Source organism: Grus americana, chromosome 16 (genome assembly GCF_028858705.1).
Source record: "Grus americana isolate bGruAme1 chromosome 16, bGruAme1.mat, whole genome shotgun sequence".
Lineage (NCBI taxonomy): Eukaryota > Metazoa > Chordata > Aves > Gruiformes > Gruidae > Grus > Grus americana.
The window spans coordinates 4,119,467-4,131,779 of record NC_072867.1 but is presented as its reverse complement, the minus strand read 5'-3'; the positions used below and the strand labels follow the sequence as shown (position 1 = coordinate 4,131,779).

General features: G+C 44.7%; 1 long non-coding RNA gene across 1 annotated transcript; it reads right to left on the bottom strand.

Annotated features, from left to right (window-relative positions):
- Positions 1-490: 490 nt before the first annotated feature.
- Positions 491-8,046, bottom strand: LOC129213665 (uncharacterized). Its single transcript, XR_008579494.1, has 4 exons — positions 3,915-8,046; positions 3,000-3,112; positions 2,709-2,866; positions 491-1,106 (listed from the first exon to the last, which is right to left on the bottom strand). It is a non-coding gene; the product is annotated as an uncharacterized LOC129213665 (long non-coding RNA).
- Positions 8,047-12,313: the final 4,267 nt, after the last annotated feature.

Below are 12,313 nucleotides of genomic sequence, written 5' to 3'. Positions count from 1 at the left end.
AGGGAAGTTATCTTCAGGAGAATGTACACTGCAGTATAGATGTGTGCTTACTGTGACTTCTGAAAGAGAAAGATAGCCCAAAAAAGAGACAGGGCTGCAATTTTCTATATGAAATACAGTGAGAAGAGAATCCGTGGGAGAGGTTCTGCTCCATCGTCTCTCTTGCTCCGGCTTCCTTCACTTCACAGTTTAGGTGAAGGAAAACTCTGTCACTACATCTACCCATCAGAGTCCACTCTTCAGCATCCAACAGTAGGGGACCGACTGTCTCCATCCAACCTTTCCAATTCCCACCCACAGCCCACTTTGAAGTAGGGTATCTGAGTCAGGAAAGCACCACCCTTCACTCCCCAGATCACCACTGCAGAAAGCACAGGCACCTACAGCAAGGAAGTCAGCCCAGCACAATGGGACTCCTAATTCCATCCTTCAGCTAGACAACTTAAGCTAAGTGGGATGAATCCAGGTCCTGACACTAGTTACGTCTCTGAAAGCCCGTGGAATAACTTGCAGCTGAAAGGAAGCACATGCACTCCTTGATCCAGCAATGTCTCTTTAATTCTCTATGTCTTTACATTTTGCCAACCACAGTGAAGACTGGTTCATGTTGGACTTCATTTAATTTTCACTCGGGAACTCTTTCCCCATCTATTTCATGATGTCATCACTTCTGTAACCCTTTCTATTAATGTATTTACCCCCACCCTCAACACCTTATGCCTGGTGCCTTGCAGGTTACAATCCTTCCAAAGAATGGGATCACTCAAAAGCAAGGAGATTTGCCTGCTTAAATTTCACATTTACGAGGTTGTATGTGATACTGGTGCTTACCTACTCTTATCTTCTTTTGCTCTACCCTCATCTTTCCTTGCCTTTACAGAGTACCAGAATGCCCCGATCATCTGACCAACTCCCTGGCGTCCATTTCAATGAGGATCTGTTTCTCACTTGAGAAGAATTCCTTGGGTCTCCCCAGACTCACATCTCTTTTTTAAAAATGTAAGCGTAACCGACTATTTCATTAGCAATTCACTCCATAACCAGCCAATGATCATCTTTAAGAAAAGCAGCAGCGAACTAGCAGATTTCCAAGTCGGAAGAAAAAGCTGGAGAAGAAGCAGAGAAAACAGGCTTTAGTCAGAAAAACAAAGTGGGGTGAGTAAGATGGCATGGCAGTCTCCTAAAATGCCCTCAGAGTTTATAACGTAATCTTATTCCAGCACACACATCCCTCAGATGCCCTCCCTCCCCTTATCATGCAACTCACTCAACCATGTCACTGACATATGTACTTAGCAGTGGTTATCGTCACTGGCACATAAATAAATGGCAGGTATCAAAGAATCAAGGTCGTCAACTCGTCATGAATATTTCAGAGAGAAGCAACATGAAAAGCTCAAGTGTCCCAGCCTCTCAGATTTCCAACAGAAGGAAAAAAAATACAAACCGCACATACACACACACACACACTAGGTCTGCTGGCTCGGCCATCAGATGCACGTAGTTCATTTCAAGGCAATACCGCATATGTTACAAGACAATCTGTCACATTTTAAAAATATATAAATATATATTATATATCTCTGCTGTATAATGTGCAAACTCTAAGCAGCTGGCAAGAGGGCAGTGGTGATTTAATGCAAGAAAACTGTGCTTTGCTGAAGGGGCTGGGGACTAGATAGCTTGGGTTGTAACAAGAAGCCTCTTTGACAAAGGCGCAGAGTGGCATCTTTTCACACAATTATATGTGGGTCACATTAACCTCTGCTGTGCAGGATTCCCTTGAGCTGCTTCTGTCTGCGTGTCGCTGCAAAGAAATCAAAGCAGAAATTCCTCTCTCCCTCTGTTTCACAGTATCGGGCGATGCAGTAAAAGGAGAGAGACGGCGACGGGGTGCCCAGCTTGGCACACAAAGCCGCGGGCTGCTAGCACGAGTTACCTGTGAACTCAGTAGCAAACTCCACACTTCAGGGCCCGGCAGTTTCATTAATGAGAGATGTTAATCAATGGACATGTCTGAGATTTCAGCTCAGTGCACTATAATATTTGGAGATATGGCTATTCATAGCCAAAGACACTTCGTTAAGTTTTACTTTCAGCATGTATGCCAGACGCTCTCTGGAAACTATTTGAATTTTGTTCTGTGGATGGAGGGACAGGCGGACAGAAGGCAGACAGACATTTTTTCACAGGCTTTGGAGATACAAATTTTCTCCCGTCAAGCACAACTCAAATTTGCAATGGAAATTTCATCAAAACCATCATAATTCATTAAACAAAGCAAACATTTCTCTAACCAAATCATTTGGGTATTCCACTGTTCTGGGTTTGCTTGTTTTTTTAATGTCTGCAGGGAATTTATTTATCAGACAACTCCATTTCTGGGAGCAGGGTGGCAAACTTTCAATGAGATTAATTTCCCACTTTCTAGTGCCTTGAAAGTCTGTTCTTTTCATAGATTTTCATTTGGCTTTTCCAGGCACCTCATCACATTCTTCATGGTACCTCTGGACTTAGATGGTTTGATGTGGTACATAGCAAATGATCTTTATGTTCCATGGCAAACTGGATTTAAATGACAAGATCTTCTAAATTTGAGAAAGGCACCGTGGAAACTCCGCTTTCATTTATATTAAAACGGGTTCTTTCTCAATGAACTCATGACGGAAATAAAGGAAACATTCCTTACAGTGACAACTGATACTTACACTGTCATTCAACTCCAATTATTTTGTTCATTCGCACATTTTCAATACCAGCGGGCTGCAGGTTTTTGAACTCGCACAACACAAGAAGCTGGAAAAGCCTTTGAAGACGGCTGGAGACTGTGAGATAAGGACACGAACTGGAGTGTATGCCAAGACACCTAAAAACAAAGATTAAGACCAACCATTTTAAAGGTATTTGAGCATTTGTCACGTGTTGAGATCAGTTCCAGATCATGGTCTGATATTAAAAAGTACACTGTGGCATTACCAGAATCAGTAATTGCTGCTCACCTTTCACCCTCCGCTGCTCATTTCCCCTCCAAGCCAAAGTGCTCTTTCCACTCAGTTGTGCCAGGAAAACTCTGTGCGACCACGCGCTGAACCAGACGGAGGAACTTTTCCTGCTTTAAACAAACAAACAAACACACACACTAAACCTTTTTTTTTTTTTTGTTGTTGTTGTTGTTTTTTTGGCCAAGTTGGATGGCTCCTCCCATCTGGTTCCCAACCACAGGAGGAGTTGTGCCAGCAAAGCACAAGAACAAGAGGCCAGGAGACAACAGTGTCTTAAACCGATGTTACCACCAAGCAATTTGTAATATCAAACCACAGGCTAAATCTCAACTAAAAGCTTTTCGGGTTCAGAGCGAACACCTCTATTAAGATGAATTAAGCAATTCACAGTGTTCAGAGCTGCTGTTTCAAGTGTAGTTTAAATCTTTATTTCCAACACTCACCTCTGTAGTGAAAATGGCCTGAAAGAAACCAGACAGGAAGACCATTAACTCCAGGTTTCTGCAGAAGAGGGTTTTTGTGTATATTTTGTTTAATACAAAAGCATATCTCTGCACTGCAGTCACTGTGACTCCACTATACTGCAGAGATACCAGAACTACCTTAAAATTCACTAGTGCCGGTCCTGATAACCATCTAGTCTCAACAGCACAGGCTTAGCATGGACTAATTTGTCCTGACAAGATTATTTGCAAATTAGGTGAGGAGGTCAGACAGCTGCCCTATAACCACATAAAAATGTAGTAAACATTGGCTCCAAGTTTCTACCCTACCTACTTTTTACATCTTTTTCACAGGGCATTCAGTTCATGTGCCCCCTCAGTGCCAAGTTTTACCCACTCTTAGGCCCAGTTTCAGCCAAGACTACATTTAAATGCCTTGCTCAGGCTAAGACTGCAGGTGTGTACTCACCTAAGTCAGGCGTCTTTCAGCTGAAGGGTATGGAATGGATCCTCAGCTGGGTAGACTCAAGTGTGGTGACGGTTAACGCCATGCAGAAACTGGATCACTGGAATTAAACACAGGTAAAACCGAGGAGGATGGGAGCAGGTTTTGCCTTGAACTAATAAAAAAATGGTTTCTAGATGTTTATACATGATATCTCTGTGCCAGACGTAAGAGCCCGCCCCATCTGGAGGGCTAAACGAGTCAGATGATGTTATTGTGAGAAGAATTTTGGATCACAGTCAGAACATCCTCCTCCATTATGCTTTGCAAAGGGTCTGTCTCTATTTTGTCATGCGGAGGCATGAGCTGCCTGTCAGTGAAATGAGCGGAGTACTGAGGGATTTCCCACGCAAAATGATCTAAACCCCACGGACTCACATAAACCCATTCCAGATGGCTCAACAGTTTGTACTGACACGTGGCACGAGCATGCCCAAATGACAGAAGGAGCTGGAAGAGGGTTCACACTTGTGTTTAATTCTCAGCTTTGCAGTCCATTTGGAAAACCCATTTCTGGAATTTATGCCCTGCTCTGTATTTTTGGAATTGGGGCAGCACCAACAAAGGCAAGATTGCCTGGTTTGGGCCTTCGCACACCCTGTGAAACACAAGGCACAGGGGTTAAGATCCTCTTAATCTTACGTGTTTGTAGTAAACGGTGTCTGACCACTAAAACGTAGCTGCATCACAGACATATCCCACAGGCCGACGTACGCAGACAGGACACAAAAGCAGGCATACGCACTACGCTGACCAAAACCCAGTGTATTCTTCCGGTACCGTCACAAGGGCAAGAAGATGCAGAAGTACTTAGAACAAGCGTAAGAAATGCCATACCGGGGTCAGACCAAAAATCAATCTCGCTCAGTGCCTGATCTCTACCAGAAGGCACGGGCAGACTGCTTAAGGGAGAGTACAAACCCCAGGTCCTCCTGTGACTGCTCTTTCCCTGTTATACCTGGCTATCATTTTAGTAATCTGCTTAAAGACTTCCTACATCAGGTGGCTAACATGGCCATCAACGGAGCCACCCTCCATTTTCATATCTAAATGTTCTTTGAACATATTTGTGCCTTTGGCCATTGTATTCCTTGGCAATGACTTCTGCAATCTATTTAGCCACTCATGTCACAACTTATTTCCTCTTATTTGTTTTAAACTTATTACGTGAAGGGTTCTTCTGGTCCTCCTGACTCCAAAGCCTCCTTATGAGAGCTGTTCGGGAAATTTTTCAGTGTGATTTCATTGGGAAAGTCAATTATGTTAAACTGAAATTTCTCACAAAAAGAATGTAAGAGTTTCAAAAAGAGTACATTCTCAAGACCTGCATGGAATGTCTTCTGCCACTCCACATGTTGTTTTTAGGGTTACTGTGTGTAATGTGAGGTACCCAGAGTTTCACGTTACTTACAAGTATTTTATCATGTGTACAAACCGGAATGCTTCCGGGAGGACAAGCTACAAAAGCCCCTCCCAGCCGTCCATTGTACCTGAGCTGGTACGCTCGGACCCAGTGTGGGAGACTCTGGTCCTAGTCCATGATATGAATAAGGTAGAGACCTGAGCTTCGGTTTCCCATCTCGCAGCCACATGTCATCAGCACTGGTTTATTCTGGGGTGATTGAACTTCTTTTTCTAGTTTTGAATAACCAAGTGCTTGTTCTAAACTAGAACAGACATGAAAACAGTTTCTCTTTCCCAGTTCTGTTCTCCTATTGTGCATTTTCTGTTCCTTGACCTTCACCCTTGAACTTCTCCTTCCCCGAATGTGCCTTTGCTTCTCCAGCTGAGATCTACCTGCCTTCCCGAAACTTACTTCTTCCCTGTACCTGCAGATCTGTTGAACAAGCTTTTGCCCTATTACTGCAGTGAGGTCTCCCTCACGCGAATCCTGACACTTACTCTCTTTCCCTGACACCTTGGGTCTAATTCTGACAAAGGCAGATGGATGCAGTATAGGTTTCTTCGCTGGAGCCGGTATCATTTGGAAACCTTTACAATCAATAATAAGAAAAAGAAATTTCCAAGGTGCGACTCAGATTATCCTGAAGTGAATCACGCAACTGGAATATGGATGACCAAATCATGTAAACATCTACAGTGTAAACACCTAAACTCGGTTAAAAGCAATGACGCCTTCTGTCTTTGCTAAGGCTCGTCTTCGCCACAACAACAAGAGAACATCATGCACTCCCATTTGTTCCTTGTCATTTTGGGTGCTTTAAACGGAGTGAATACTCTCCTCCCATTATTCTTAGTTTCAATGGCACCGTCTTCTGACTTCCCTTCTCCTCCTCTCCCTTTTGAATGGTCTCATTTTCCACCAGTCACGTCAAGTGGTATCTCACAAACCTACTACCTAGTAGTCCTGCTACCGAGAGCAACCCTCCTGTCCAGCAAAGTTTTCTAACACTGCATTACCTCGTCCAGAAGCCCCTTTGTGAAAACCAGCTAGAGATGTTCTCAGATGGCTGTAATTAATTAGACTGAAATGACAAGTGGTGTACAGAAGTTTCAGGTGCTCCAAAAACTAATTCAATTTTTTGGCATAAACATGACTTCCCAGCACCAAAACACAATGATACACACAAATAAGAAATGAACTTGGCTAGCTACTAAATCAAAGCTGCGGAAAAAGCTTTTTTCACCACTTCAGGAACAAACCTTTCTTATAATCTTGTCATAGAAACAGCTTTTGCAAGACTCCTGTTCACCGATTTGGGAGTTTCAAAAGGATGTGGGGAAAGAAATGGTGGTAAGATCCTGGGGCCCTCCCTGAGAACACCCCACGGCCTCCCCCCGTCTCACTTATCTGAGCCCCAAACACATTGCTCCGGTGTTAAAATGGCCTGGGGACGGGGCAGTCCTTCGGGCAGGCAGAAGCCATTTAGGACAAAATTATTTGTAACCCTTAGAGTAATTCTGAAAGTTTTTTTAGGTAAAGGACTGAGTTGGTTTCTGTCTGAGCAAATCTGACGTCTGAAGAGGTAGCCCCATCAGAAGGTGACATAACCCAGATGCCACAGTGACTTGACACTGACTTTACAGCACTCTAGAGAGAGGAAGCAACTTCCCCTTGATCAGGCAACACCCAGGACCTCTCCTGCATCACTGAACACTCAGAAACGCCCCGTCCCGCTTACCTCCCCCTGGACAAAATGAAATGTTGTCCCCTATGCATCATTCATCAAAGCCAGGCCCCGTAATTAATAGCACCATTTGTTCAGGGGATTTCAACAGGTACTGAAATCCAAAGCATCAAAGCATGGACAGTCTCATCCTGGTCTGGCAGATATAAATATGCCAGGAAGACTTTCGCAGACTCAGAAATCATTGTCCTTCTAAAAAGGGTTTTAAAGGTCTTTCAAAGCACTGAGATACTGCAAACTAGGTTCTCAGCTCCAGCATGGGTGATACTAAGAAAGCAGTGTTACGTGAGGGGATCACGTTTTTGGCTTTTTTTGAGGCAAGATTTTGGGCTGGAATTGTCTTCACAAAAAAGAGCAACAGCCACAATTACAACAAATACCAAAGCGCCAAACACGCAACAAACTCGGAGTAGTGAGGTACAATGCAGGCCTGGCCGTGCTGCGTTTCCTCTGGCTACACCTCCCACCTCAGTGGCAGAAAGGAGGGAGTGGTTGTTGTGAAGAGGCTGTTGTCCGTATCAGAGGTTCCGTCTGGACCTTACCAAGCCAGCGACACAGTACTCAGTCGGAAACTCTTTCTCCTAGCACTGCAGCACAGAATGGCTCAGCCCAGCACAAGATCTCAGCCTCCTTCTTAAAACTCCCTAGCTTCTCTAGAACAATTTTTTGGGGCCTGTGGTTTTTCAGCAAAGTGGAATTTAAAGAACAAAACCTTGGTTCATTACATCATGGCTACAGTAATGTCTAGGAACATTTTACATTTGATAAAATCTCCCCAGATTACCTTCTGAAAGCCTTGCGGTCAAGTCACATGGCTGGAAACACAAGAATGATATAAGTAACCACTGAATAGCTCACAGATCAGTTCTCTCACGACGCTAGCAGAGAAACTTGGGAGAGGCATCACTCCTCCTTCAAGACAACGTGGTCATTAGCTGAAGTCAAGGAACTGCTGTGCCTATGGAGAGACAGGAAGAATGGCCTGGAGTGAACACGTGCTTAGTCTCACTGTGCAGGAACTCTGGGTCCAAGGTTGCCCGCAGTGCCTACTCTCTGCACGAGTACTGCCCCTCCTTATCTATCCCTCCGTGTCTCAGTTTCCTCTGGGTATATTATCCCACCTCCTGCCTGCGTGGTTTGGAAGCTCTCTGGTGAAACAAGGTGAAAGAGCCATCTTTCACAGTGGGTTTCTACGGTGTGAGACTTTGCTCTCAGTCCTGGTTCTTTAAATAGAGGTGAACCTTCCTTAAAGTGAGGATTCACATCCGAGGCTTCGCTATATGGGTGTTGGAGTGGGTGGTCAGAGGGCATCTCTTCCAGCCTGAAGGGCTTACAAACTTACCTCTACTAAACCCAGACAAAAATGGCAAAGCTCAGGGAGATGAAAAATGTCAAACTATGCAGGGAGAACCTGAGATAAACTTTGCCAAGAAACCATTAATTTAAAGGGAATCTCTGTTTCATCCTCGTACATTCTGCCTTCAGGAGATAAACAATTTCACAATCTGTTATTAACTGGAGAAGCCCTGTGCTTTGGTGGAGTACTGTACTCTGCCTTTCAGAGGCAAAGTGTGAACCTTAGATCTTCATGTAAAGCTGTGTAAGCACAATTTGTTTATTTAACAATGCAAGGATGGGCAGGAGTCAACCTTACAATTCTGACTTCAGGTGACTTCTCCCACGTCACTCAAGTCAAAACCAAATTGAGACACAATAACCAAAAATTCTGATTCCCAGACTATACTTCTAACCACTAGTTCATGCTGCTTCTCATCAGAGCAATGTCACCATGAGACTTTTATTCAGCTGAGAAAACAGAAGTGACAGCAGCTCTTTGCTGTGATTGGCCCCTAAGCTTCCCTTGTCACACCATAATTAGTTAGCTGGATTGCTTTATTGCAATTGGGGTATTTCATTCGCAAGTGCGCGTGGATGGCTAATTCAAAGATACGTCTCAAAAGCAGAGAATACTCCACCGTTACAACCCCTAAGAACGAGATGTTTCTCTTAACTAAGTGGCTCATCCGTTTTGCTTGCTCTCCATTATGGACTTAACAAAAGTCTTTATTTTTGCCTTGAAGACTCAAAGGAGTTGGAGCTTTTGTTGTAAGCACAAGAGTTAAGGGCAGTACCTGTCCCAAAGAGCTGACTACTTAAAAACAGGCAACAGGTAAGAAAAAAATAATCAATACTGACACTAGCTCCTCCTCCTTATAAATCAGGAAATGGACCACAAGGAGATGAAATGACTTGTCTGGTGTCACTTCAGCTGACTCAGAACTTGCAGCAGTGGGTAACGACTCAAACAGAAGACCACCCTTCCTCTTGGATGGTACCTGGAGGTCTGAACGCGAGTAGCCTGGCAAAGGAAGGATTGTACGGTTCACATAGCTGAAGATTTCTGGATACCCCGAGGCTTTGCCACAAACTACCTTCCCACCACGCCTTGGCACAGGATCTTTGTCAAAGCAGCTGAAGATAAATGCTCAAGTCTGGTATTGTTCCCAGCGGCCCATCTGCAAGCTTCGGCGCTAACTTCCTGGTAGGTGCCTCCCTTTCAAACTGGAATCCAATTTACAAAGCCTTTAATTTTAAATTTTCTCATCACTGACTTAATAAAATTAAATGACAGGTAATGGTCCTAGAAGCCAGGAACTATTAGATCTTTCTCAACACTAATAAAGGCTGATCAGACGCTTGTGCACTCCTTTTCCAGCTCGCGAAAGCCCAGCTCCCCAAGGACTCTGCAACTGGGGGAGAAGCAGGAAACCACAGGCATGGCAAGAAGGGAGAGAAAAGCGGGGGTGGGGGGAAAGAAGGAAAAAACCATGTCGATGTGAACACTTAAAACTGAAAATGGGTAGCAGGATCACTGCAGATAATGCCTGCTCTCTTCTTGGAGTTCATTTGGGGCCCACGTGCTCGCTCCATTTCCCCAACAGGGCACTGGGGGCTCTCCAAGGCGCTACGGGCATCGTGGCTACACAGAGGCATGTAGCAAACCGGCTCTGATTTCTGCCCAAAGGCATCAGTGTCATACCGGTCGGGATGTCAGCTTGGGAGAATGTCAAGGCAGCAGTCACGGTGTGCTGTCACAAAGAGAAATAGATATCATTTCAAACACACAGCTCTGGAGAGAGGAGGGAGAGGCAGAAAAGAGAATCCCATAATGCACTTTTTTGGGGGGAGAGAGGGACAAGGAGGCTTAACTCTGCTTTGACCACACTAGAGGAAGCAGACGTAGAGGATGCTCCGTATCTTTACAACCAGTGTGTCACAAGGCTGGGAAGGGCAGGTGGGGTACTCCTGAATGGACCTGATTCTCATCTCTTTTATTCACTTCTGGTTAGAAAAAAAGTATCTGGAATTGGCCTCCTAAGACTATTTCTTGATTTACGGAGTTCCTTGGCCAGTGCAAAGCTTTAATCTTTGCCTCAAGCACAACGGAGGATGATAGTGGTGTGGTCGCAATGAACAGGGCTCCAGTGGTTTTCCGTCCTCCTCAACTTACACCTCCACTTTAGTGATAAAGGAGACTTAAAACCCAACTTTGGTCCTACCCCAATGGTCTTAGTAAAAACCAGGCCTTACAATCTTCACATCCTAGGTCTAAGGCAGCCCTGGTTTACGTACATGGCATTACACCCTTTCCCAGAGAAGGGCGGCTGTTACACTGCTATCTTCCCCCATTACAGAAAACCACCAAGGTTACTTAGGCGTTATTTGGAGACACTCTACCTCATCTACCTCATATCCAGGTGACAGAAAGCCACTGCGGCAGGGTCAGGACTGGAAAACACAGCATCACGCTCTCCTCCTCCACTACAATACCATGCTGGGGCAGCTTCTCCCTCTTTCCTTTTCCTTTTTTTTGGTCAATGTTATCTGGCCTTTGCTTTTGTTTCACTGCTCTTCAGTGTGGTATTAGATCGGCTGCCACTTCTCTTTCCCAGACCACACTTCCTTCACGCTGATTTTCTGTCCTTCCATGGTTGCAAGGGCATTTGCCATCCAGTGCAGCCAGCTGAGGGGAAAAACAAGGGGAAAAAGAGAGTCTTCACCTCGGTCCCTTTCCCATGGCTAGGAGGAGAACTGAAAAGACCAAGTTTAGCCATTGTAAAAGCAAGGAGTGAAGGCTACTATTCCCATTTACATCAACATCCCTTAGACTAGCTGATATCACTACCCACAAGGAAAACAAGGTCCACAAGAATACAGGAGACAGCTGGTGACAGTCCCTGGAAGGAATTTCAGGCCAATGCTTTTGGCTAGGACAGAAGAAGAAATGAACACAGGAAGTACTTGGGGTTTAATGCAAATCAGGGCTAAGGATTAGATCTGATAGACGCTGCCATCTAGTCTCTCTAGGTTTTGGGGTCCCAGGTGGTAGCAAACCCTGATCGCTAGTGGCAGATGCCATTCCTACTGCTTTGAACAGAGAAAACTTCATGAGATACCTGCCAAGAGTTCTGCCCACGACGGTGACAGTACCACAATATTCCCAGTACCTTCATCTAGGTTTAGGTAAGCACATTTTCAAAGCAAGAAACGCCCCTCAAATAGCACCTTTTAGTGTCACAAAAATGCCGTCCCAGAGCGTATGTATTTTAACAAAAGGCAAGGGGATGAAGTTAAATTTTGAGAGAAACATGACCTTTCCAGGAGCTGATTATTCCTCGTTCCCTGTAAATCATTTGCTTTCTGCCCACATGCACAAAAGGAACAGCACCAAGGAGTCTCAGGCTTCATCTTTGAAGGCATCCTAGAGGAAGGCTTGGAGACGACACAGCAAGCTTATCTTATTACCCCCACCACTGATGTCTGTGTAGCACTTTTGATATACAAAGTCTGTATCACAGAAAGCCCTGGAGCCTGTTGCAATATAATTAATGTGATAGGAAATCTTGTACTGGAGCACAGCCAGGATTTTCATCACACTCAAGCCGCACTCAGTAACCACTGGACTTTCCATTCCTCCCTCAGCCACCCACCTTATTTGTCTTTGCTTCCCAATTCCTCTGAAGCACCTTTTAAACCCTATTGACATGATTGTTAGCTATAGTAGCGTGCAGGATCTACGAAGGACTCTCTCTGGAGCAAATTCCTTGCCTGCTGGCTCGTCTCTAGCCCAAATCAAGGCTCTCTTATCCTTGCATATGACACTAGCTCATATAGCCCTGAAACCTCTCACTTCCCTATTCCCTTCAGACATTT